Raw genomic sequence first — 23,686 nt, 5'->3', positions numbered from 1 at the left:
ACCAGAATCCTACTTAAATATTTCTAACCGCTTTCTGCCCTAAATGGCTTATGGGGACAATTGGCCCAGGTGGGCAGCTAGTGGGAAACTCAGGCTCTGCCATAAATACCTGGCATTTTGAAAAGCAGGTCAATGGGTCTTAAGGCGATTTTCGTTCTGATCCTATTATAGCAAGCCGGTTTGTGATCCTAAACCTCTGTCGAGTTTCAGGGTTAAAATTCAATCTCATTTTAGAAAGGAGTCATCAGGCTGGTTTTCTTTCTTTCCTGTCTTCTTGGTCTTCAGTGAGATGTCCAATTTCATCAGCTGTTTTATTTCTTATTTATCTCACAAGATTTCTGTACTGCTCGATTGCAGTATAACCTCAAAACGGTTTACAGGAATGAAACCGTTTACAATTATCTGTAAAAACAATTAAAGAAAGTGATTTAATTTTTTTAAAAGAAAATTAATTAAAATCAATGATAAGGTAGGCACCAGATTATAACACATGTCAACATTTTGCACGTTGTCTGGATTTCTGAAGTTGCCAGCAGGACTTCACTCAGAACAAATACTAAAACTAAGACAGAGTGTGATTAGGGATCACCAAACCTTACAATTTCCATTACTCTCAGTTTCTCATTTTTATAACCTCCAGTTCATCTCATTTCTATAGCAGTTTGTGATTTTAAAAAGCCCTTAGGAAAATTCACCAGCATTTTAGGGTAAATCTCTTCAAATATATACATTTGTACAGAATTTTGCCTGATATACACATTTTTATAGAGCAATTTTGCATAAAATAATGCACTTTGTATGTTACTTCCACTAATATTTGCAGATGGGTGGGGTATAAATAATAATAATAATAATAATAATAATAATGAATCATAAGTTAATTATTTGTACCCCGCTCATCTGACTGGGTTGTCCCAGCCACTCTGTGCGGCTTCCAACATATATAAAAACATAATAAACCATTGTTATTATTATTATTATTATTATTATTATTATTCACATTTTACACTAGTTTGTGCATTTTTGTTCACACTGCTTGGCTGGAGAAGCATACTGCAAAATTCAGAAAAATGCAAATTTCAAAGGGTGGCTGTGTCTTGCTTGATGCAAACTGAATCAATTTTCTTCCCCATCCCTAGTTGGAATTTTATTTTACTTCCCTATGCTTGATAAACAGCAGGAACCTTGAAACTGACCTGGCAGAATTTGGACAGCCAGTGTCAGTTTTGAGTACCAGAGTTGAATAGTTCACTGTTTAAATCCTTAATGGTACTGCACTGAACGTTTGATGATTTCACCTTTGACAAAGCTGAGGAAATGGAAGGGGTGGAATGCTCACCTTGAAAACGTATGTCTGTAGTTCACCGGTGTTTGGAGTGGTTTTGTTCCTGGGGCAGCTGCTCGCCACCATTCTTGGGTCTGGACTAGAAGCTCAGGCTGCTACAAAATGTTGCAGCCAGCCCATTAATGGTGACAAAATGTTGTTGTTGTTGTTTAGTCGTTTAGTCGTGTCCAACTCTTTGTGACCCCATGGACCAGAGCACGCCAGGCAGTCCTGTCTTCCACTGCCTCCCACAGTTTGGTCAAACTCATGCTGGTAGCTTCGAGAACACTGTCCAACCATCTCGTCCTCTGTTGCCCCCTTCTCCTTGTGCCCTCCATCTTTCTCAAGATCAGGGTCTTTTCCAGGGAGTCTTCTCTTCTCATGAGGTGGCCAAAGTATTGGAGCCTCAGCTTCAGGATCTGTCCTTCCAGTGAACACTCAGGGCTGATTTCCTTCAGAATGGATCGGTTTGATCTTCTTGCAGTCCATGGGACTCTCAAGAGTCTCCTCCAACTAACTCCAGCACTCAAAAGCTGGCACTGGTTGCCCATATGCCACTCGACGAAGTTCAAGATTCTTGCATTAATTTTGAGAGGTTTGCATACAGATGAAGGTGATATGGATGAGATGAAGCTTTGTGAGAGGCAGGCAAGGGAAGAAATCCCAGGGTGGGAGGCTGGGAGAAGAAAAGGGAGCTCCCAGGTGAGAACTGGGAGGGTTCACCTTTTTTCTGTGCAGGATAAGGGTTGAGATCTACATGGGATAGAGAACATTTTCTGTGTCTCCCACACAGAAAAAGGTGAACCCTTCCATCTCTCACCTGGGAGTTTCCTTTCCTTTTCAGAGAGCCAGTGTGGTGTAGTGGTTAAGAGCAGTAGTCTCATAATCTGGGGAACCGGGTTCGCTTCCCCGCTCCTCCACCTGCAGCTGCTGGGTGACCTTGGGCCAGTCACACTTCTTTGAAGTCTCTCAGCCCCATTCACCTCACAGTGTTTGTTGTGGGGGAAGAAGGGAAAGGAGAATGTTAGCCGCTTTGAGACTCCTTAGGGTAGTGATAAAGCGGGATATCAAATCCAAACTCTTCTTCTTCTTCTCACACATAGTTCTTAAAATATCTCTTCTTTTTCTCTCTTTTTTAGATTAGTTTGTTTTTATTATATTGTATTATGTAAGGTCTTAATAAAATCTTATTTAAATAAAAATAAGAATCTTGCATTAATTTACAAGATCCTTAACAACTTGGGTCCAGGATGCCTCAGAGACTGACTGATCTCTTCTATCCCTTCTGAGGTCTTCAGGGGAGTTGGTGTCTGTAGTCCCCCATGGTTTCTGTCACTTATCAAAGACATTATTATTATTATTATTATTATTATTATTATTATTATTATTATTATTAATTTGCCATCATAAGGATGATTCACTGTCCTTAGCCTCATTTGCCGAAACTGCCATTTAATCCTAATAGCCCATGTGCCTCCAATATCAGGACCAATGTACCACTCTGACATCATTGGCCAAAAAAAGAGCAAAATGCAAGGATTTGCTATAGCCATTTGAAGGAAATGGCAAGTATGGGCAAGAGCAAAAAGAGGAAAAAGAATATGCAGGGGAAAAGAAGATGCTCTAGTTTGCAACGAGAGTCAAACATTCTCCATCTCACCAAAACAAGCATGACAGGTTTCCCATCCAACCTCTGGATATTTACTAATATTTACTCATTTTAAAGCATCTGTGTGATCTGCCCTTTATCTTCGAGGTTCCTTCCAACTCTACAATTCTATGATTCTAGGGTCCCAGAGTAGAAATGTATAAGGCTGTATGCAACTAAGCACCACTTGGCATACAAATGGACTTTAGCCATGCCAATTCTGTTGCGCAGCGAAGTCAAAACGCAGAGTCTTCACAGTAAATGAATAAAATTTGACTGAAGCAAAAACATACTTCTTTACAAACACATAATGTAGGACAGCAAGGTAAAACAGAAGAAGATTAGACTAGGCCAGAGAAGCACACTCAGTTCATTGTATTTATCCCTTCCTGGCTCCGTGTGTCTTCCTGTAAAAGATACAGTATTTGTACAAGGAATGAGTCATCTAGAGCAGGCACAGGCAAACTCAGCCCTCCAGATGTTTTGGGACTACAACTCCCATCATCCCTGACCACTGGTCCTGTTAGCTAGGGATGATGGGAGTTGTAGTCCCAAAGCATCTGGAGGGCTGAGTTTACCTATGTCTGATCTAGAGGGTGAGTCAGCTAGCTGAATGAATTTGCACCTTTCAGCATTTTCCAACACTTTCTACACTTTACTGCTTCTGCTCTCAAAGACCTTTGTCCCATGACAAATTCATGCCAGCAGTTCTACTGGGAGTATGACTAAGATCAGAGACCATTCATAATTTCAGAGCCAATGAAATATACTCAGAGTCAAGAGTGGATTTCATGCTCTTTATTCAGCTCATAGTGGTGAGGAGGAATGAAAGTCCCCCCAAAGTATCTGCTTTATATACATTATTTACACAGTGGGCTGCACGTGATTGGCTAATTCCGGAATTCTCTTGTAGGCCAATCAGATTGTGGATTCACTTCCATCTGGAGCTGGATTGGGTGGCTTCTGCAGACCAATCATACTGCTGCATTGTTCTAGGACCAATCAGACTGCTGCATTCTGAATCCTATTGTTCTAGGACCAATCAGACTGCTGCATTTTGGATCCTATTCAACTCAGTACATAACATCCACCTTCAAATTAAAGCTAGAAACAGCATTAAAGGACAGAAGCACAAAATACAGATGGAAAGGTTGCGGCAGCCAAAACATACGAATCCCCAATCTGATCTCCTTTCCCCAAAGGTCTAGGCAAAGAGGCGTGTCTTCACCTGCAATTGAAATCAAAGCGTTTAAAGTTTTAGCTACTCTAAGAGGTGCAGTATTCATAGCCAGGGCTTCTGTTTATCACCCATGGCATCCTTGTCATCGTGATAATGCGGCCGAGTGCCAAAAGGAATTCAAATATCCTAGGTTTACTCTCCTGTATCTTTACGTGTCTACGGAATAAGCAATGCCAGCACTCCTATTCCCTTACTGACAACAATATTTGGTCGTGTGGCAAGGGGGCTTTATTTGGAGACCAATCTAAATCCGTCTTCCTGAAACCGAAACTATTTACCTCTGGGCCACAGAGGACCAGTGTCCTCTATGGATGCTGAGATACAGCTAATGCACTCCACAAAATGCAAAGGAGAGAGGGAAGCTAATTTCGACCCTCGGTCTCCTTGCCTGGTGGGAACTCAACGGAATGTTCCAAAATATATGCAACTGTGTGACTAATGCACAGCCGAAGGACTCGAGATGGAACAACTTTATTCATTCTTTGTTATTGTTCTCTGTTGCTCTGTGTTTTGTATTAAAAAAAGAGGCCCCCCTTTTTTTATTAGAGAGTGTTTGTTTTTCTCACTTTTTTTTCTTTTTTGAAATGGGGTTTGGCGAAAATGAAATTTCAGAGGTGTGTGCCTTGGCATTGATTTTTCCATTTGTAATAACACGCAATCGCATATCTTGTTTTATATCAAGAGGATAAAAATGTCCCTAACACAGTGATCTCCATTCTGGGGTAATGGATAAAACCTGTTTATGAGATGTCATTTATTCCACAATAGACAGTAAATAAAAGCCATTTCAAGCTTCGGTTAAATCAAAGCTTGTTCGGGATTTCAGCAGATTTGCAAATTACCTTTGGGACTGTTCCACTTGTTTTCTCACATGCTATTGACTAGCCTTGTTTTGCTACAAAGGCATTTCTTTCTCTCCCTTCCACCCCCCCCCCTTGATTCTTCGGATGCTGGATTGATTTGGAAAGAAGCCTGTATAAAGGAGATGCCCAAGGATGTGTTGCCTAACCTATTCTTCTTTGTCGTCTTAAGAGAGATAAATGAAAGTATATTTAGGGAGGAAGTAACACAAAACGTGGGGGCGCTAGGGGCACAGGTGGCGCTGTGGGTTAAACCACAGAGCCTAGGACTTGCCGATCAGAAGGTTGGCGGTTCGAATCCCCGTGACGGGGTGAGCTCCCGTTGCTCAGTCCCTGCTCCTGCCAACCTAGCAGTTCGAAAGCATGTCAAAGTGCAAGTAGATAAATAGGTACCATTCCGGCGGGAAGGTAAACGGTGTTTCCGTGTGCTACTCTGGTTCGCCAGAAGCAGCTTAGTCATGCTGGCCACATGACCCGGAAGCTGTATGCTGGCTCCCTCAGCCAATAAAGAGAGATGAGCGCCGCAACCCCACAGTTGGCCACAACTAGACCTAATGACCAGGGGTCCCTTTACCTTTACCTAACACAAAACCACTTCCAGTTCTAAAAACCCAGCAAAACTCTGAGCACACAGGACTAGGATCTTGTTTCAGGTTTCCTGTTTCAAGTTCTCCCATACAGAATAAAACGAATGTCACATCTGCACCAGACTTTAAAAACACATTTCTACCATTTCTACCAGTCATGGCTTCCCCCAGAGAAGCTTTAAATCATGGGTAGACAAACGAAGGCCCGGGGGCCAGATCTGGCCCAATTGCCTTCTAAATCCGGCAGACAGTCCAGGAATCAATGTGTTTTTACATGAGTAGAATGTGTCCTTTTATTTAAAATGCATCTCTGGGTTATTTGTGGGGCATAGGAATTTGTTCATATTTTTTTTTCAAAATATAGTCCGGCCCCCCAGAAGGTCTGAGGGACAGTGGACCGGCCCCCTGCTGAAAATGTTTGCTGATCCCTGCATGAATGGTGTAAAGGTAAAGGGACCCCTGACCATTAGGTCCAGTTGTGACCAACTCTGGGGTTGCGGTGCCCATCTCGCTTTATTGGCTGAGGGAGCCAGGAGTAGCAGAAGTGTTAACCAGTTACAGCAGGCATGGGCAAACTCCAGCCCTCCAGATGTTTGGGACTACAATTCCCATCATCCTTGACCACTGGTCCTGTTAGCTAGGGATGATGGGAATTGTAGTCCCAACAGGGCCAGAGTTTGCCTTTGCCTGAGTTACAGCAAAAACAGCAGAAAGACTTGCAACACGTGAAAGGATACCTGCGGCACAAGCTTTTGTGGACTCGAGAAAACTGATCTTTGAGGCTCAGAAGAAAAGGAGGAAAGCTTTGCTGGATCATGGCCAAAGGCCCATCCAGTCCAGCATCCTGCTTTTGTGGTGGCCGACCAGATAACTATGGAAAGCCAGCAAACAATACCGGTCTTCACATCTGTGATTCTCAGCACCTGGTATTCAGAGGCATTCTGCCTCCAACAAGGTAGGCAGAACATAGCCATCGATGGCTGGAAGCCTCCGATGACCCTGCCCTCTCCATCCATTTGTCTAATCCTTTTTTTCCAAGCCACCCAGGAAAAAAAAACTTCTGCAACAATACAATGGTTAATCGTTAAGGTGTCACGAGACTCAGAACTCCTTTTGAAGACCGGCAGCAAACCATTCAACTTGACGTGTCGAGGGAATACTGAATTTGTGGCTCTAATTTCTTTACAGTGGTGCCTGCGAGTCTCGTTACAGTTAAACCTGTGTCAGCATTTTCATTAGAAACTGAGTTTTGATTTATCACCCTGGCTGTAAAAATTTGCTCCTGGCTGAAACTTGGCGTAAGGTCTTAAAGTAAGGGAAAACATTTGCTTTCTGTTTTTCTCTTTCTTTCTTTCTCTTCTATTTTTTGTTCCTTTAAAATGCTGGCTTGAAAGAAGTTCTACTAGCCTCTGACCTGGTCCAGAAGGGTTCTCCTTATGCTCTTAGCATAGGTCTAGATTTTGGATTATTTTTCTCCTAGATTTTTCTTCTAGATTTAAATCTGGTGGCCTCTCAGTTTCATTTCATCTCTTTCGCTTTCCCAGAATGTACTGTAGAAGCATAGTGTCCAGATTAAGGGAAGTAATAGTACTGCTCTCTGTTCCAGCTTGGTCAAACCACACCTGGAGAACCGTGTCCATTTGGGTGCCACAATTTAAGAAGGGTGTTGGCAAGCTGGAACATGTGCAGAGGACGAAGATGATCAAGGGTCTGGAAGACAAGCCTCATGAGGAATGGTTGAGGGAGTTTTGTATGTTTAGCGTGAGAGGAGATACGACAGCTATCTTCAAATATCTCAAGGGCTGTCCCATGGAAGATGGAGCAAGCTTGTTTCCTCCTGCTCCAGAGGGTAGGACTCAAACCAAGGGCTTCACGTTACAAGAAAGGAGATTCCAAATGAACATCAGGAAGAACTTTCTGGCAGTAAGATAATAATAATAATAATAATAATAATAATAATAATAATAATATATTATTTATGCAGGATGCAGGTGGCGCTGTGGGTTAAACCACAGAGCCTAGGACTTGCCGATCAGAAGGTCGGTGGTTTGAATCCCCGTGATGGGTGAGCTCCCATTGCTCGGTCCCTGCTCCTGCCCACCTAGCAGTTCAAAAGCACGTCAAAGTGCAAGTAGCTAAATAGGTACCGCTCCAGCGGGAAGGTAAATGGTGTTTCCATGCACTGCTCTGGTTCACCAGAAGCAGCTTACTCATGCTGGCCACATGACCTGGAAGCTGTATGCCGGCTCCCTTGGCCAGTAAAGCAAGAGGAGGGCCGCAACCCCAGAGTCGTCCGCAACTGGACCTAATGGTCAGGGGTCCCTTTACCTTTACTCTTATTATTTATACCCCACCTATCTGGCTGGGCTTCCCCAGCCACTCTGGGCGGCTTCCAACAAAATATTAAAATACCGTAATCCATCAAACATTAAAAGCTTCCCTAAACAGGGCTGCCTTCAGATGTCTTCTAAAAGTCTGGTACTTGTTCTCTTTGACATCTGGTGGGAGGGCGTTCCACAGGGCAGGGGACACTACCGAGAAGGCCCTCTGCCTGGTCCCCTGCAACCTCACTTCTCACAGGGAGAAGGCCCTTGGAGCTGGACCTCAGTGTCCGGGCAGAACGATGGGGGAGGAGACGCTCCTTCAGATATACTGGACCAAGGCCGTTTAGGGCTTTAAAGGTCAGCACCAACACTTTGAATTGTGCTCGGAAACGTACTGGGAGCTGTTTGGCAGTGGAACGGTCTCCCTCGGAAGGTGGTGGAATCTCCTTCATTGGATGTTTTTAAGCAGAGGTTAGAAGGCCATCTGTCATGGATGGCTTTAGTTGAGTTTCTTGCATTGCAGGGAACCAGCCTACACTGGAGTCATTTCACTGAGGACAGAAGTAGTCTTTCTCCTCGACCAATTTCCTTCTTTCAAACCCATCCCTCTGCATTTTGGAAAGATCCACCACCAACTGACTTCCCTGCATGTAGAAAGCTAACATGTCAGGGAGAAAGGTTGTAGACTATTTCCCCCCTCGCTGTGCGAGTTTTTAAAAACTCATTCAGGAAGGTATTTTGTTTGCTTTGTTGTTTAAGTCGTGCACATCCATACATGCAACAAACACACACATTTGTTTGACTGACCTTTGACCCAGCCCCTCGTGCCAATTCGTAATGGCCCTTTCTTGCTAGTGGAGATTAATGAACATCATGAGGGTCACTTCATAAAGAAGAAAAAAACTTTGATTATTGCTTTCGGTGTTGGAGTTCAGCTGGAGGGTGTGGAAGAAAACCAAGCTTTCTCACTGCGATTAGAATAAAGGTCTGTCCAAAACTGTTTAAGAAGACAAGGCAATTGCAATGGAGAAGAGCCAGTCTCTCTTCTGATCTGATCAATAGGGCGCTCTGCTTACATATTGAGCTCACAGCTTTTTGTAGCGATGACAATGTTGGTTAATAAGAAACCACGAGAAATTAGCTTTACAGGAGAAAAAAAACGAGGGGAGAGCAGCATTGCTGAAGTCAAAGCATTTGACATTCCATGTTTCCTTCCTTCTTTCACCTTCTCTCCCACCTTCATGCTAACTTTGTTTCTTATACTCTAAGGGAGGTGTGGTCTTATAAACATAAGATCCAAATAGTCTCAGGTCCTTGTATACCCCAGAACCTTTATCCTCTCTTTACCTTTATCCAGAACTATAACTTCCACTCCCTGCTCTCACTCACTAAATCACCTCTCAGATATTTACTTGTCTTCCTAGTTCCTAACTGTTCCTGACTCTGCTTATTTCGCTACACTAACTCAACCTACCCACAGACTCTATCCCAATTCACTCCCACTCCAACCAACCACCCAACTCCCAACAAACTCCCTCTTCACCCCTCGCAGAGCTGGTTTTATAGTCCCATTGACCCCACCCCCCTGGGTTCTGATTGGGTAACCTGTTTAACTATTTCACCTCCAGCACTCTCATATGTTAACGTCACATAGTAAAGGTAAAGGCACCCCTGACCATTAGGTCCAGTCGTGACCGACTCTGGGGTTGCGGTGCTCAGCTTGCTTTATTGGCTGAGGGAGCCGGCGTACAGCTTCCGGGTCATGTGGTCTGCATGACTAAGCCACTTCTGGCGAACCAGAGCAGCGCACGGAAACGCCGTTTACCTTCCTGCCAGAGCAGTACCTATTTATCTACTTGCACTTTAACGTGTTTTCGAACTGCTAGGTTGGCAGGAGCAGGGACCGAACAATGGGAGCTCACCCCGTCGCGGGGATTCGAACCACTGACCTTCTGATCAGCAAGTCCTAGGCTCTGTGGTTTAACCCACAGCACCACCTGCGTCCCATACGTCCCATACCCCCCTAAAATATATTTTTTAATCACCTTTGATGTGTTTACCTCTTAAAGAGTTGTGCTGGGTTTTCAAGACATGGTGGTTAGCACAATAAGAGAGGGGCTTTAGGGAGAAATCCCCACCCCCTAGTCTAGCCCACAAAATCCAGCCAGCGGCAGGAGAGGAAGCCCTTGCAAGAATCAAGTGGCAGGCAGAGAAATGTGCATTCGAGTTAAAGAGTAGGAGTCGTTTAACGCTCCCAAAGTGTCATTAGCGGTAACCTGTCACATAAAACGAGGTGTCAGATTTCCATTTTCATCTGAACTTCAGGTGTTTAGTAATCCAGAAGCTTTATTTAAGGACTGACCTTTGACCGGGGCTGTCACTCCAATTGCGAGTTGTTGATAGCCACTGGGAATCGATGGACAACATGAAGGTCACTTCCGAGAAAAAACTGTGGCTATCAACGTGTCAGTTCCAATGAAGGATTATAACCAAGCGGCAGAAAAGCAAATCTGGGGCTTGCCAGCACTTCGCTTCCCTCCTGGGCTGAGCCTCCCTCTCCTTGCTCTCTCATTAACTATTTGGGAGGGAGACAAATAGATATAAACTGGTATTAAATAACATGCATTTCCAAAGACAAACTGAATTTTCTGCTCCAGGGGGATATCCAGTGGGCTCCATTTAGAATCCTAACGCTCTGCTGTCCCAGATATGTGGAAGAGACAAGGTTTATTTCTTTACTTAAAGGGAATGATGTCAGAATAATTTTGCAAGAGAGGTGGTAGCAGCAAGCCTAGTATTGGGGAGATAAAGGGTGCAACTAAATGGATGTCAATTGTAGGATCTGTGCTCCTCGTGCCTGCAAGGTTTAAATTTCGTTTTGTTTTCTTGCAGAACCCACCTAAGATAGTCGACATCAAGATGTCAGCTGGTTTTGCACCCATCTAATCCAGACTTTGACATTCTGGTGTTGTCAACCACCCATTTGTGGTATCTCAGTGACCCATTTGCAACATTGATCCCTCCCCCTCCCCCCCCAATCTGGAAGCACCATTGAGTTGTATCCCATGCTGGTCTTTTTCTTTTCTGCTGAGAGGAGACCCGTTGATAATAATCAGTAATGATCAACAATCGGTAATAACAGGGTCCAATCCTATAGATCAGGGAAAACTTGGGCAAAAAGTGTGGGTGGTAGTCAACTAAGTTTTACTTACAGAGTAGACCCACCGAAATGATTAGACATGACTAACTTGGGCCCATTCATTTCAATGGGTCCAATATTGGTTGCATCCCTTTTTTAGCTGAAACCTGAAAGCCCTTTTAATTTTTAAAAATTTAATTTTACCTAGAAGTTGAATGCCATGCAAGGTTTAATCAATGTTGTCTTTCACTTAAAGGGCCTGAATGAGATATAACGTTAAAAATTTTGAGCAGAGCGAAGCAAAAATTTATCAGAAATAATTTTCAGATACAGTGGTGCCTCGCTAGACGAAATTAATCCGTTCCGCGATTCTCTTCGTCTAGTGGTTTTTTCGTCTTGCGAAGCAAGCCCATTGACAGCTTAGCGGATTAGTGCTAGAGCTGTCAAGCGGCTTCCAGCGATCAGCTGTTAAGCGGCTTAGCGGCTTAGGAAAAGGGTGAAAAAAGCAAAAAAAACCCGCCGGGGGACGCAAGATTTTTTCGTCTTGTGAAGCAACCCCATAGGGAAATTCGTTTTGCGAAGCGCCTCCAAAACGGAAAAACCCTTTCGTCTAGCGGGTTTTTCGTCTTGCGAGGCGTTCGTCTTGTGGGGCACCACTGTAAATTTCTGGCATTTCTCTCTCTGCCTCCCTTCTCCCCCCCTTTCCTCCCAAACTGTTGGAGAATTCTTCCTCTCTCAGAGCACAGAATCATAGAGATACCAAGGGTCATCTAGTTCAATTCTCAGCAATGCTGGAAACACAGCGAAAGAACCCCTGACAGATGACCTTCCGAGGGAGCCTGCTCCACAGTCGAACAGCTCTTATTGTCAGAAAGTTCTTCTTTATGTTTAGCATATTCACGCATGCACCAATGTCATCACCTGCAAAGAGAGTCCATAATTCTGGGCAGAACATCCGCTCTAAATGCATGCAGATGTAGAACATATATTGTTTGGTTTAAAAAATAACTTGGGGGGGGGGCACCAAGACTTCAGCATGCCAAAGCGGAAGCTAGTAACCACTAAGAGCCTTAAACCCCATGTGTTATTTTCATGTGAACTCAGTAACATACTGACAAATTCAGGTCGTGCAATGATAGCTGAGCAGTCTCATGCAACACATCTGCTTTCCAAAAAGATAGGGCTTCTGCTATAAGGAAAGTGGCAAGAAAATGAACAGGAAATAATGGGATGCTTGCCTTGACACAGTGTCATCTAACCTCCCGGAAAACAAATCAGAATGAATTCTCATTAAAGGGGCCAAATGATCGAAACCCTGAACTCAACACTGTGACATTTTGTGATAGGTCCTGCTTGTTATTTCATAACCCCAATTGCAGAATTTTGCAGTGGCAAATTGTGCTAATTAAGATTGGGGTGCCAAATGGTTTTAATTCACATGCGCGCGCACACACACACACACACACCCCTCTCCCTATCTCTAATGGCATTTAATCAGAAGGCATTGCAAACGAGGTTTTTCTTTCTTTTTTAAGGGAGTGTTTTATCCCCAGATTCAAAATTCTTTGCAGCCGTGGAACCAAACGGGAGGCCTCACCTTGAGGCCTTGAGTTCATCTATACCAGTATTCCACTATGTAAACAGAGGCTACAGGGAATTAGTTTCATTTGAAATTAATTCAAGAGAAGAGGGATTGTGTTACATGTTGCCCAACTCATCAGTGGCTGGGCCCATAGTGTGAATTCACCCAAGAGGAGAGTCCCAGCTGAGTAACTCTTTAGAACATATCGGGCATCTGGTCGTATCCATGACATAAACTATATGAAATTGGAACCTTGAGTGATCAAAGGCAGAGCTCGGCCAATGAGAGCGAAAGGTGGCCTTAATTCAACATTAATATTTCTCTGCTCATATTTGGGTTCAGGAACTGGATGAGTGAATCAGGCTGCCTGCCTTGTAAATGTTTGCCGAGTGTGGAATGATGACATATTGCAAGTGTGCTGTTTTAGCATTATACTGATCCATTGATTCATTATTGTTTGGTTGTAAACTTTGTGAGATAGATGATAGATAGAAAGATAGATAGATAGATAGAAAGATAGAAAGGGTGGTACCTCTGGTTATGAACTTAATTCGTTCCAGAGGTCCGTTCTTAACCTGAAACCGTTCTTAACCTGAGGTACCACTTTAGCTAATGGGGCCTCCTGCTGCGGGATTTCTGTTCTCATCCTGGGACAAAGTTCTTAACCCGGGGTACTACTTCCAGGTTAGCGGAGTCTGTAACCTAAAGTGTTTGTAACCCAAGGTACCACTGTAGATAGATAGAAAGAATTTCAGTACAGTGGTACCTCGGGTTAAGTACTTAATTCGTTCCAGAGGTCTGTTCTTAACCTGAAACAGTTCTTAACCTGAAGCACCACTTTAGCTAATGGGGCCTCCTGCTGCCGCCACGCAGCTGCAGCACGATTTCTGTTCTCATCCTGAAGCAAAGTTCTTAACCCAAGGTAATATTTCTGGGTTAGCGGAGTCTGTAACCTGAAGCGTATGTAACCCGAGGTACCACTGTATGTCACCTTGAGTGGCTTTGCAAAAAGATTAACAACAGCAGCAATATTATTATTGTGGGTGTAATTCAATGTTATACTATGATTAACATCTTCTCAATACAAGCATTGCAGCTTACCAGATGAAGCAATCTCCCCTCTCCTCCATCTGCCACCTGCATCCTTTTCAGGATTGGAACTCTCTAAACCAATCCTTTGCCAACCTAGTGCCTTTTGAGATGTTTTGACTCTGAGTCCCATGAGCTGGAGGCGATGGAAGTTTTAGTCCAAAGCAATTTGGGTCCTAATGGACCTGGTGGAATCTATTGCCTATCTTTACTCCCTGCCCCCCTAGGCCCCCAATGAATCCTGGGAGCTGTAGTTTATTAAGGGTGCTGAGCATTTTTAGGAGACTCCTCTGCCCCTCACAGAGCTGTGCTTCTCAGGGTGGTTCAACAGTCAATCCCTCTTCCCAGAGAACTTTGGGAACTGTAGCTCTATGAGGGGAATAGGCGGGGTGTCCAGCAGCTCTCAGCACCATGAAAGAACTATAACTCCCAGGAATCTTTGGCGGAAGCCATGAATGCTTAAAAGGCAGGGTGCAAACGTGACCTGAGACGGCCTCGACAGCAACGAGGAATTGCTTATCGGGCTGCTTATTGGCATAAATGATGCCTGAGCGCCGCAACAGCAGTGTCAGTGGTGAGAAAGCATGGCTGCCTATTCTCAGTTTGTGGCAGCGGAGATCTCCGAGCCTGGGCCTGGAAGCAGCCCGAGCTTCTGTGCAATAAAGCAGCAGTGAGAAAAGCTCAGAGTAATTAAGTGGCTGACGCGCAGAAGAAACCGTTACAAAGAATTGACTAAATTGCCCATTCATTAGTAGCACGGCATGGAAGGAGAATTACAAGTAGACAATAGAGCCAGCGGTAATTCAATCTAACCTTGTACTTACAGAAAACAATGAGATAATGAACAGAAAAATTACCAGGCACATATTGCATTTTGTGAAGGGGAGGAAGGAGGGAGGGAATGGAGAGCGCTAATGTGGGGTGGGGGGAGAGAGAATTGGGGGCAGGGCGTGGTAGGGGAGGGAATGGGAGCCCTGGCACATGCGATGCTATAATAGCAACACTCAAGCTGAGCAAACATTTCTCCAACACAATCATTGCGCTCCGTCGAAGGGCCTCTGGGGAGCAGAGGCGAGGCTAGATCGTGAGCAAAAAAATGTAATATATAAGGCGTCTGCGGACTGGAATGTATCATCGGATCCGCTTGCTGACGCTCAATTGATATGTAGTTGATTTCAAACAACACCCCCCGGGCGCCCACAGGGAACATTTTTTAGATTTTACGCTTGGATATATCTGTTTAACTCGCCATTTACCAAAACGACGGCTGATGACAGCACAAACAAGTCACTCTGGTGAAGAGAGAGAGAGACGGGAAGAAAATGCGCGCAACACACAAATAAATCCCCCGAGTCTCTGAACTCTACTGGGTACATGTAGAAATGGAAGATAGAGATATCTACGAAACACAGGTATATTTATTTAAAGACATCAGAACATAAGACAAGGCCTGTCAGATTGGACCAAGGCTCCACTTAGAGCAGCATCTTCCATTTATTTAAAAACACCTCTCGTTTATTGAAAACATGAATCCCTCCCGTTTTCAAAACTTCAAATGGTATTGGCACCAAATATTAAAAACCAAAACTGTGGTGTTTTTTTTAAAAAAAAGGCACTGGTAAAAATAATGTAAAAGAGCAACATTTTGTTGATTAATTGATCAGAATATTTGATTAACTGAAAACATTTTGTTTTTGTTTTATAATTTTTTATTGGAAATTTTATTTACAACATAACATAAACCCCCACCTCCCCAATACAGAAATCCACCCTCATTAAACGTGAACATAACATACAATAAGCATAACATACAACAATACAAACAACGAAATAAAAGACTTCCTTTATCCTGTATCTGGCCTCCTTATTTACTTCTTATAAGCTGTTTCCTTTATGAGTAATTATTAAGATTTTTCCAATTATAACTTAAATATCCACAAAGTCTCCTGCAGGCATTAATCGAAACAAGTACAGGTATGTATTTTAGGGCACTGTTTTGTATTCTCTGCATTTTCCCCATGCTTTTGGAAACTCTTGTCTAGTGTGATCTCTAATTGCCTCTGTTAATCTAGCCAGTTCAATATACTCTATAACAGTTTGTCTTGCCGTTCCTTTTTTGTTGGCACAGTTTCTTTTTTCCAGTTTTCCAACATTTTGTTGATTAATTGATCAGAAAATTCGATCAACTGAAAACATTTTGTTAGGAGATGAATTGGATGGAGAACGTTTTGCCGGGCTGAAAGAAAGGGTGCTTCCGATTCAACGGACAGCTGGTTAGAAAAGCGTTGGATTGTTTTTAAATGGAAAGACTGGAGACAACAGCATAAATCAAGCAACGAGATAAAAGAGGTGTCAGAGAGAAGGGGCGATGCCTCGTCAAAGATGGCTTCTGAGAGATACAGAGGCATCATCTGAAAACAAGGTACGGTTTTCAAATCTGTGACCATCTTGCTGCAATGTTTCCTAGAGTGGCAGGATGGCAGAGAGGTCAGCGTCAATCTGGTGCCCCCTACTGGTGCGCCTGCTCAGACTCAAGCTCCCAGTTGCCTTGACTCATCCTTGCACTGTTCAGGTAGGATGAATCTACACTATCACCCACCATGCCCAGCCACTCCTGAATGTTTCACTGGTGAAAATAAGGATGTTGTTTCACTTGAGTGTATGGAGCCAGCAGATGAGTCTGGAATCCAAATGTCATGCACAGCAGTGAAAACAGAGGTGCTATTGTGCATAAGTGGATGGAGCTATTATTATTATTATTATTATTATTATTATTATTATTATTATTATTATTATTATTATTACAGTGGTACCTCGGGTTACAGACACTTCAGGTTACAGACTCCGCTAACCCAGAAATAATACCTCGGGTGAAGAACTTTGCTTCAGGATGAGAACAGGAATTACGCAGCAGCGGGAGGCCCCATTAGCTAAAGTGGTACCTCAGGTTAAGAACAATTTCAGGTTGAGAATGGACCTCCAGAATGAATTAGGTTCTTAACCCGAGGTGCCACTGTATTAACATTCTATACCACCCTTCATCCAAAGATCACAGGCCGTTTTACAATATAAAAACATAAAAATACATACAAAAACCACACAGTTTAAGAGGCCATATATTTGTTTAATCAGTCAAAGTCTTGGGAGAAGAGGAATGCTTTTGCCTGGCACCTAAAGATATGTCCCAGGGAAACCTCCCTGCAGGGAGCATTTGACAAGCAGGGAGCCACTGCAGAAAAGGCCCTGGACTTCTTGTGAAGGGGGGACACAAAAAGGGCCTCTGATCAGGATTGTAGTGTCCAGGTCACTTCATATGAGGAGAGACAGTCTTTGAGCTATTGCGATCCTCAGGCTTTATAGGTCAAAACCAGCACTTTGAATTGGCCCCAGAAACCAATTGGCAGCCAGTGCAGTCAGGTCAGGTTGCTCACACCGTATTGTCCTTGTGAACAACCTGCCCTTGAATTCTACACCAGCTAAAGTTTCTAAACACTATAAGGCATGTTTCTGCCTATCTCTACATCTGTCCAAGAGTGAGCCGGCAGTAAATCACACCGTTCAAAGTTGGAGTTAACTCTTTATTGGCAAAAACACAACCTTCACAGAGTTAACACTAAATACATTACGCCTGGTAAATGAGCTACCATAGCCTCTAGAGGGCCGTGAAAATTTGTGTCCCAGGCTTTTTAGACTTGTCTACCCATGTACCATCCAAAGCCAATGTGCATTGGTTGCCAGATGTGGAGTATAATGGCATTATTTACAGCTCTCCTACCCCACTAGGAGGGAGGGGAGCTTGTTGCAGCAGGAGGGGGAGACCCCCCAACCCTCTTCACCAGCCAGACTCATCTCTGCCTCTTGGCCTCCCTCCTCCCCTGCCTCTCCTCTGATTCTGGACTTCTCTCTGACACAGAGTCTCCCTGCTCACTTAACCCTGTTACCTCTTCAGCTTCTGACACCTCCTCTTCCCAGGCTTCTCCCTCTGGCCACTCGTTGTTGTCCCACCACCAATGCCGTCTTGTCCTGGTGGACAACCTGGCCCTTGAATTCTACACCAGCTAAAGTTTCTAAATCGTATAAGGCATGTATCTGCCTATCTCTACATCTGTCTAAGAGTGAGCCGGCAGTAAATCACACCGTTCAAAGTTGGAGTTAACTCTTTATTGGCAAAAACACAATCTTCACAGACTTGGCTGAGTGTCAGGCCTAATGAGCACAGCAGCTCATCTCCAGCATGTCTTACCCATGAGTCAGTTGCTGAGACTGAAATCCCCACAGTCATCTAAGTCCTCTTCTCTCCAGGGCTTTCCCCAAGCAATTGGAGAATGTTCCTGTGTTCCGCCCATTTCAGCCCTTTTCTGGTTCTGGGAGGCAAGGCAGGAGGGGAGCTGGTCGCAGCAGGAGGGGGAGACACCTGTGACTCTTCACTAGCCAGACTCATCTCTGCCTCTTGGCCTTCCTCCTCTCCAGTTTCAGCTTCTGCCTCTGATTCTGGAATTCTCTCTGCCTGCTCACAAAGCCCTGTTATCTCTTTAGCTTCTGATGCCTCCTCTTCCCTGTCTTCTCCGTCTTCTCCCTCTGACCACCCATTGTTGTCCCACCACCAATGCCAGGGTCCTGAGCCTTCTTCCCTTGGGGGTTCCCCAGCTGGTTCTTTCCACCATTCCTCTACATCCAACCAGTCCATGAAAACATCTCTGTCAGAAGCTGTTGTGCTGTGTGTGTGTGTGTGTGTGTGTGTGTGTCTGTCCAAATGAAGAGCAAATAGCCTGTGTAAATTTGCATTAGCTAATATTGCCTCTTTTATATTTCTGTATTGGTAGTTCAAGCAACAAACCTTCTTTACTTTTCTTTAACTTTCTGTCTGCCATTTTGTGTAAATAAATATCTCAGTCATTTCAGACACCATGCTCCTTGTTAAACTCTCCAAGCTTTGATTTGCTATCTCTGCTATCTGAAAAAAGAAATGAAAGAAGGAACGTGTAATTCCTTTGCAAAAAAGCAAAGTAAAAAAGGAAATGATAATAGATAGAAGATAGATAGATATATAGATAGCTGATAGCTGATTGATAGATGATAGATAGATGATAGATAGATGATAGATGATAGATAGATAGATAGATAGATAGATAGATAGATAGATGATAGATAGATGATAGATAGATAGATGATAGATAGATAGATAGATGATAGATAGATGATAGATTTTCCTGTCCCTGTATTAAGAAACAGTACCTAGGGATGGAATACATACTTAAGAGTTGAAATATGGTGATTCCATAGACTGTTAGTATTTCAGCACAAAAGGTTTTCTGATTCACAGGCTAGCGAGTGATTGCGTGGGATCTGAAGGATTGCCGCTAAAGCTGCATCAAATGGTTTGGAATAAACATTACCTGTGGCACATATTGCCATGTAACTTAATAAGCTTGACATGAGCTTTCCATGGGTGGGAAGAGGGAGCCAAGCAATAGTGGGATTAAGAATGCAGCTTCAGGTTAGGGGTGCTTTGCTCTGCTCACCCCCCCTCCTTGCAAAGTTATTTAGTTGCAAATCACATTCCTCGTTCGTTGTACGTGTCCCTGTACACTCTGTTGTATAGTTGCCATTTCCAGGAAAGAGTTTAAAGGCTCTTTAATTCAAGTCCAGAACTAAAACGAAGAGCTGGAATGTCATTGACACCCCAGCCAACAAATTCTGCATCCGCACTGCAAATTAAACCTGGTTTGTGCCAGTTTAACAATCCTGTCCAACCCCACCCCCGGAATTATGTGAAGACACTGAGCAATTTGTCTGATATATCTAACACCTCCTTGAAACTGCAACCACCCCACATGCTGCTATAGACCCATAACAGGCAATACACACACACACACACACACGTACAAGTACACAGCAATTCTTAAAGGACTTGCTCCTGCTGGGGGTGGAAGTATTTTTTAAACCAAACTTAGCCACCTTGCCATGCAATCCTATAGTTATGTAGAACTTTTCTTAAATGCCTTATACAGTGGTACCTCGGGTTAAGAACTTAATTCATTCTGGAGGTCCGTTCTTAACCTGAAACTGTTCTTAACCTGAAGCACCACTTTAGCTAATGGGGCCTCCCACTGCCACTGCGTGATTTCTGTTCTCACCCGGAAGCAAAGTTCTTAACCCGAGGTACTATTTCTGGGTTAGCGGAGTCTGTAACCTGAAGCATCTGTAACCTGAGGCATCTGTAACCCGAGGTACCACTGTATTCAATAGTATCTGAAAGCATGTACAAAATAGAAAGAAAATCATTATGCAGCTTTACCCTAATTTTTGACACCTGGGGTGAGGGAAGGAGGACTTCTATGTTTAAGACTCATCTTGTTTCTGTGGTTGTAAGTTGTTTCAAACTGGCTTTAGCATTGTGTTTTCATTGTTGTAATGTCACCCTGGGACATTGGGGCAAAGGGCAGGCTACTAATGCCATTCCCTCTACCATATGGGAAGCATTGTCCGTTAGTGAGCACATAGAAGAACGAAGCATTGGGCGAGCTGGCTGGATCAGGCCAATGGCCCACCTGGCCCCAGCAACCTGTTCTCTTGGTGGCCAACCAGATGCCTGTGGAAAGCCAGCAAGCAGGATTCGAGCACAAGAACATTCTCTATAACTGTATACCTGGAGGAGCTTCTCCACCCGCATCGTTCGTTCATAGACATCTTGCAGTTGGGGGGAAAGAGAGGGGAAAGAGAGCAGGGAGACAGATGGGGGGTATTGTCCTTTCGTTCCATTGCCTATTGTAGTGTAGGGGTTTGTGTCAGCGTCACATGGGCAGGTCCTTTGTTTACATATTTAGTTACTTATTTCTATTGATATTGCAAGAGATTAGGGGGTCTGGAGCTCGCTTGGTTGCGTTCGGTTGTTGAGTCAAGTTAGCCATATTGATTCCTATGCTGTTGGAGGGAGATAGGTCACAGTCCTGTTGTGCTGTGTATGTGATAAAGGGGAACCACACCGGGATGAAGGCGGCTGCCTCCTTTGCTTGTCCCCATGCTAGTTTAAGTTTGATGCCTAACTTCTCTAGTAAGGTGGTTCCCCATACATTTTGGTACCAGTGGTCTATGTTCACTCCTGATAGGTCTTTCCAGTGTCTAGCGGCAATATTTCTAGCGGCTGAGAGGAAACAGCTTATGAGTTCCTTACTCATGTGTGTGTGTAATTGTTGACCTGGAAGGATAAGGGTGGGGGTATCGGTCTGCCCCGGGTGCCATCCCAGGGGGGTGACATCGAGGCCACCCCCACCCACCCCTCGGGCTACTAGCTGCAAAAGCCCTGGGACATGTGCCGCTCGCTACACCCCCCCCCCGATGAATGCTATGCCTCCCGCGGGCCGTGGGCCTGTCACAGCTAAAAATTGGCCGCTGTTTCTTTAATGCTAAAAGAACTAAGTCAGCATGAGTCAGCGGCCTACAATGACTCATGCACCCTTTCACCTAATTGTACCTGTATATATAGAGTGGTCAATGTTAGTGTTGGGTGTGGGTGGGTTAGTTGGTTGGTTGGTGAAAGCTGGTAGTGTTGATGTGTTTACAGTTGGTTGTTTTGCAGATAAAGACTTTAAAGAATAAAAGCAGAAAATACTCTGCAAGGACACTCTGATCATGGACTCTTTTATGCCAACAAGGGTCCGAGGACCAGGCTGAGGAGACAAAGGAATTCGGAACCTTTTCATTTTCTAAGACTGACAGGGCCATGCCCCCTGGGACACGCGGCATGCCCCCGGGATGCGTGCCAGCCACACACCCCGGATGTACACCACTCCCAGTGCTGGAGCATTTGCTTTGCCACCACCTGGAAAATACTGAAAAGGGCTACTGTATTTTTCGCTCTATAGGACACACATTTTCCCCTCCAAAAATTAAGGGGAAATGTGTGTGCGTCTTATGGAGCGAATGCAGGCTCCTTGGCTTCAGAGATAGCAACGCGAAGCCTCCGAAGCGCATTAGGAGCGCTCCCGCCACGCTCTGGAGGTGTCGCGTTGCTTTCGCTGAAGCCTGGAGAGCGAGAGGGGTCGGTGAGCACCGACCCCTCTCGCTCTCCAGGCTCCAGGCTTCAAAGATAGCCACCTGAAGCCTCTGGAGCACAGCAAGAGCTCCCACCGCACTCCGGAGGCTTCAGGTTCCTTTCGCTGAAGGGTAGGTTCCCCTTCAGCTAAGCCGCAGCGCCCCTTCAGCTAAGTGGGAGGAGAAATGGAAGGGGCTCCGTTTCTCCTGCCACTTCACTGAAGGGGTGCTGCGCAGTGCAGAGAGGGGGAGAATTTTTTTTCTTGTTCTCCCCCTCTAAAACAAGGTGCGTCCTATGGTCGGGTGCGTCCTATAGAGCGAAAAATACTGTAGTTCCAGAGTTTTGACATTCCTGGCCTAAACGCAACTGCGACCACGGGCCTACACAGAGCTTCTCCGTTGACTCTGATCTTGAGTCAGATGCTAAAATGTCTTCAACTCTAATTTCCTCCGCTAAGGAAGTTAAATGGGCAGGCCCCTCTCTGTCAGCTGTGCTCTTGCCAGCCTCACGCAAGCCATTCTCGCCGTGGCAAAGTGCCTGTTCCTCCCCTCAAGGAACGCACTGCTCCTTTCACAAGGCAGGGTAAAGACCCTCCAGGGTTCTTCGGGAACATCAATATGTTTTGTATTTAATGTGCTGGCTCGGTTACAGCAAATTAAAGAGAGCGGGCCTGCTAGAAGATAATGCGGCATGCCGGCTCCCTACTCCCTAGTCAAGTGGTACGCGCTGAAAATGAGACTCCAGTGTGGGGAAACAGCCTCGCTTTATGTCCCCCCGCAGTACCAGAAGAGGTATTAGGCAAAGCCCTGAGCCTTAATGGTACGCATCAGGAAAACATCTGAGCTTGGGCCTTCAATCACAAACGCTGCAGGATTTAAAAATGAATAAACTTCACATTGTGATTCTCTTATTTATCCTTTATGCAAATTTTCCCTAGGAGGACACATTATGTACGCTGCGTGGTGCGGCAGAGGCCCACATTAAGCTACGAGGGAGGCTCTGAGACGCTGTGAAAAAAATACCGTGGGCCCCATCTACGGGGTTCGCCTATCAGTGTCAGGGAAAGAAAGAAAGAAAGAAAGAAAGAAAGAAAGAAAGAAAGAAAGAAAGAAAGAAAGAAAGAAAGTTATGATCCAGTTATTAAAGCATCAACAGGGAAAGAAGGAAGGAACTCTCGTTCAGTTTCAGGGAATATGGTCCATTAAACAGAGCCACAACCTGCAAACGGCAGAGGAGTTAAGGCAGGCAGGTCATTTGCCAGTTCTCTTCCCACTGGCCTATGTTTGCCTTCAAAACCTCAAAGGGCAAGTCCTCTTGCTAGGCCCACTGAGCTCAGAAATGGACACTGCTTCTAGCTCTATATTCCTAGGTTTCCTCTGGAAGAGGGGCGGTCCGCAGCTATCCTTAGTGTGCGATGCTGTGCTGTCAGGCTAGACTAGGTTGGACTTGGAAGCAGCCCCTGTTTGGGACCAGCCTCTACCACTCTAATTCGGCTGGGTTTTGCTCATGCCAGAACTGGATTCTTATTCTCCAGCCACCAATCCCTGATAGAAGCAAAGTGGTTTGTCCAATGGTGCTGTAGGACACTCTGAAGAAGAAGAAGAGTTTGGATTTGATATCGCACTTTATCACTAGCCGAAGGAGTCTCAAAGTGGCTATCAATCTCCTTTCCCTTCCTCCCCCCCCAACAAACACTCTGTGAGGTGAGTGAGGCTGAGAGACTTCAGTGAAGTGTGACTAGCCCAAGGTCACCCAGCAGCTGCATGTGGAGGAGCAGAGACGCAAACCCGGTTCACCAGATTACGAGTCTACAGCTCTTAACCACTACACCACATTGGCTCACCACACTCTGACGTTC

Source organism: Podarcis gaigeae (assembly GCF_964106915.1).
Source record: "Podarcis gaigeae genome assembly, chromosome: 11".
NCBI classification, from domain to species: domain Eukaryota; kingdom Metazoa; phylum Chordata; class Lepidosauria; order Squamata; family Lacertidae; genus Podarcis; species Podarcis gaigeae.
This window is presented reverse-complemented; position numbering follows the sequence as displayed.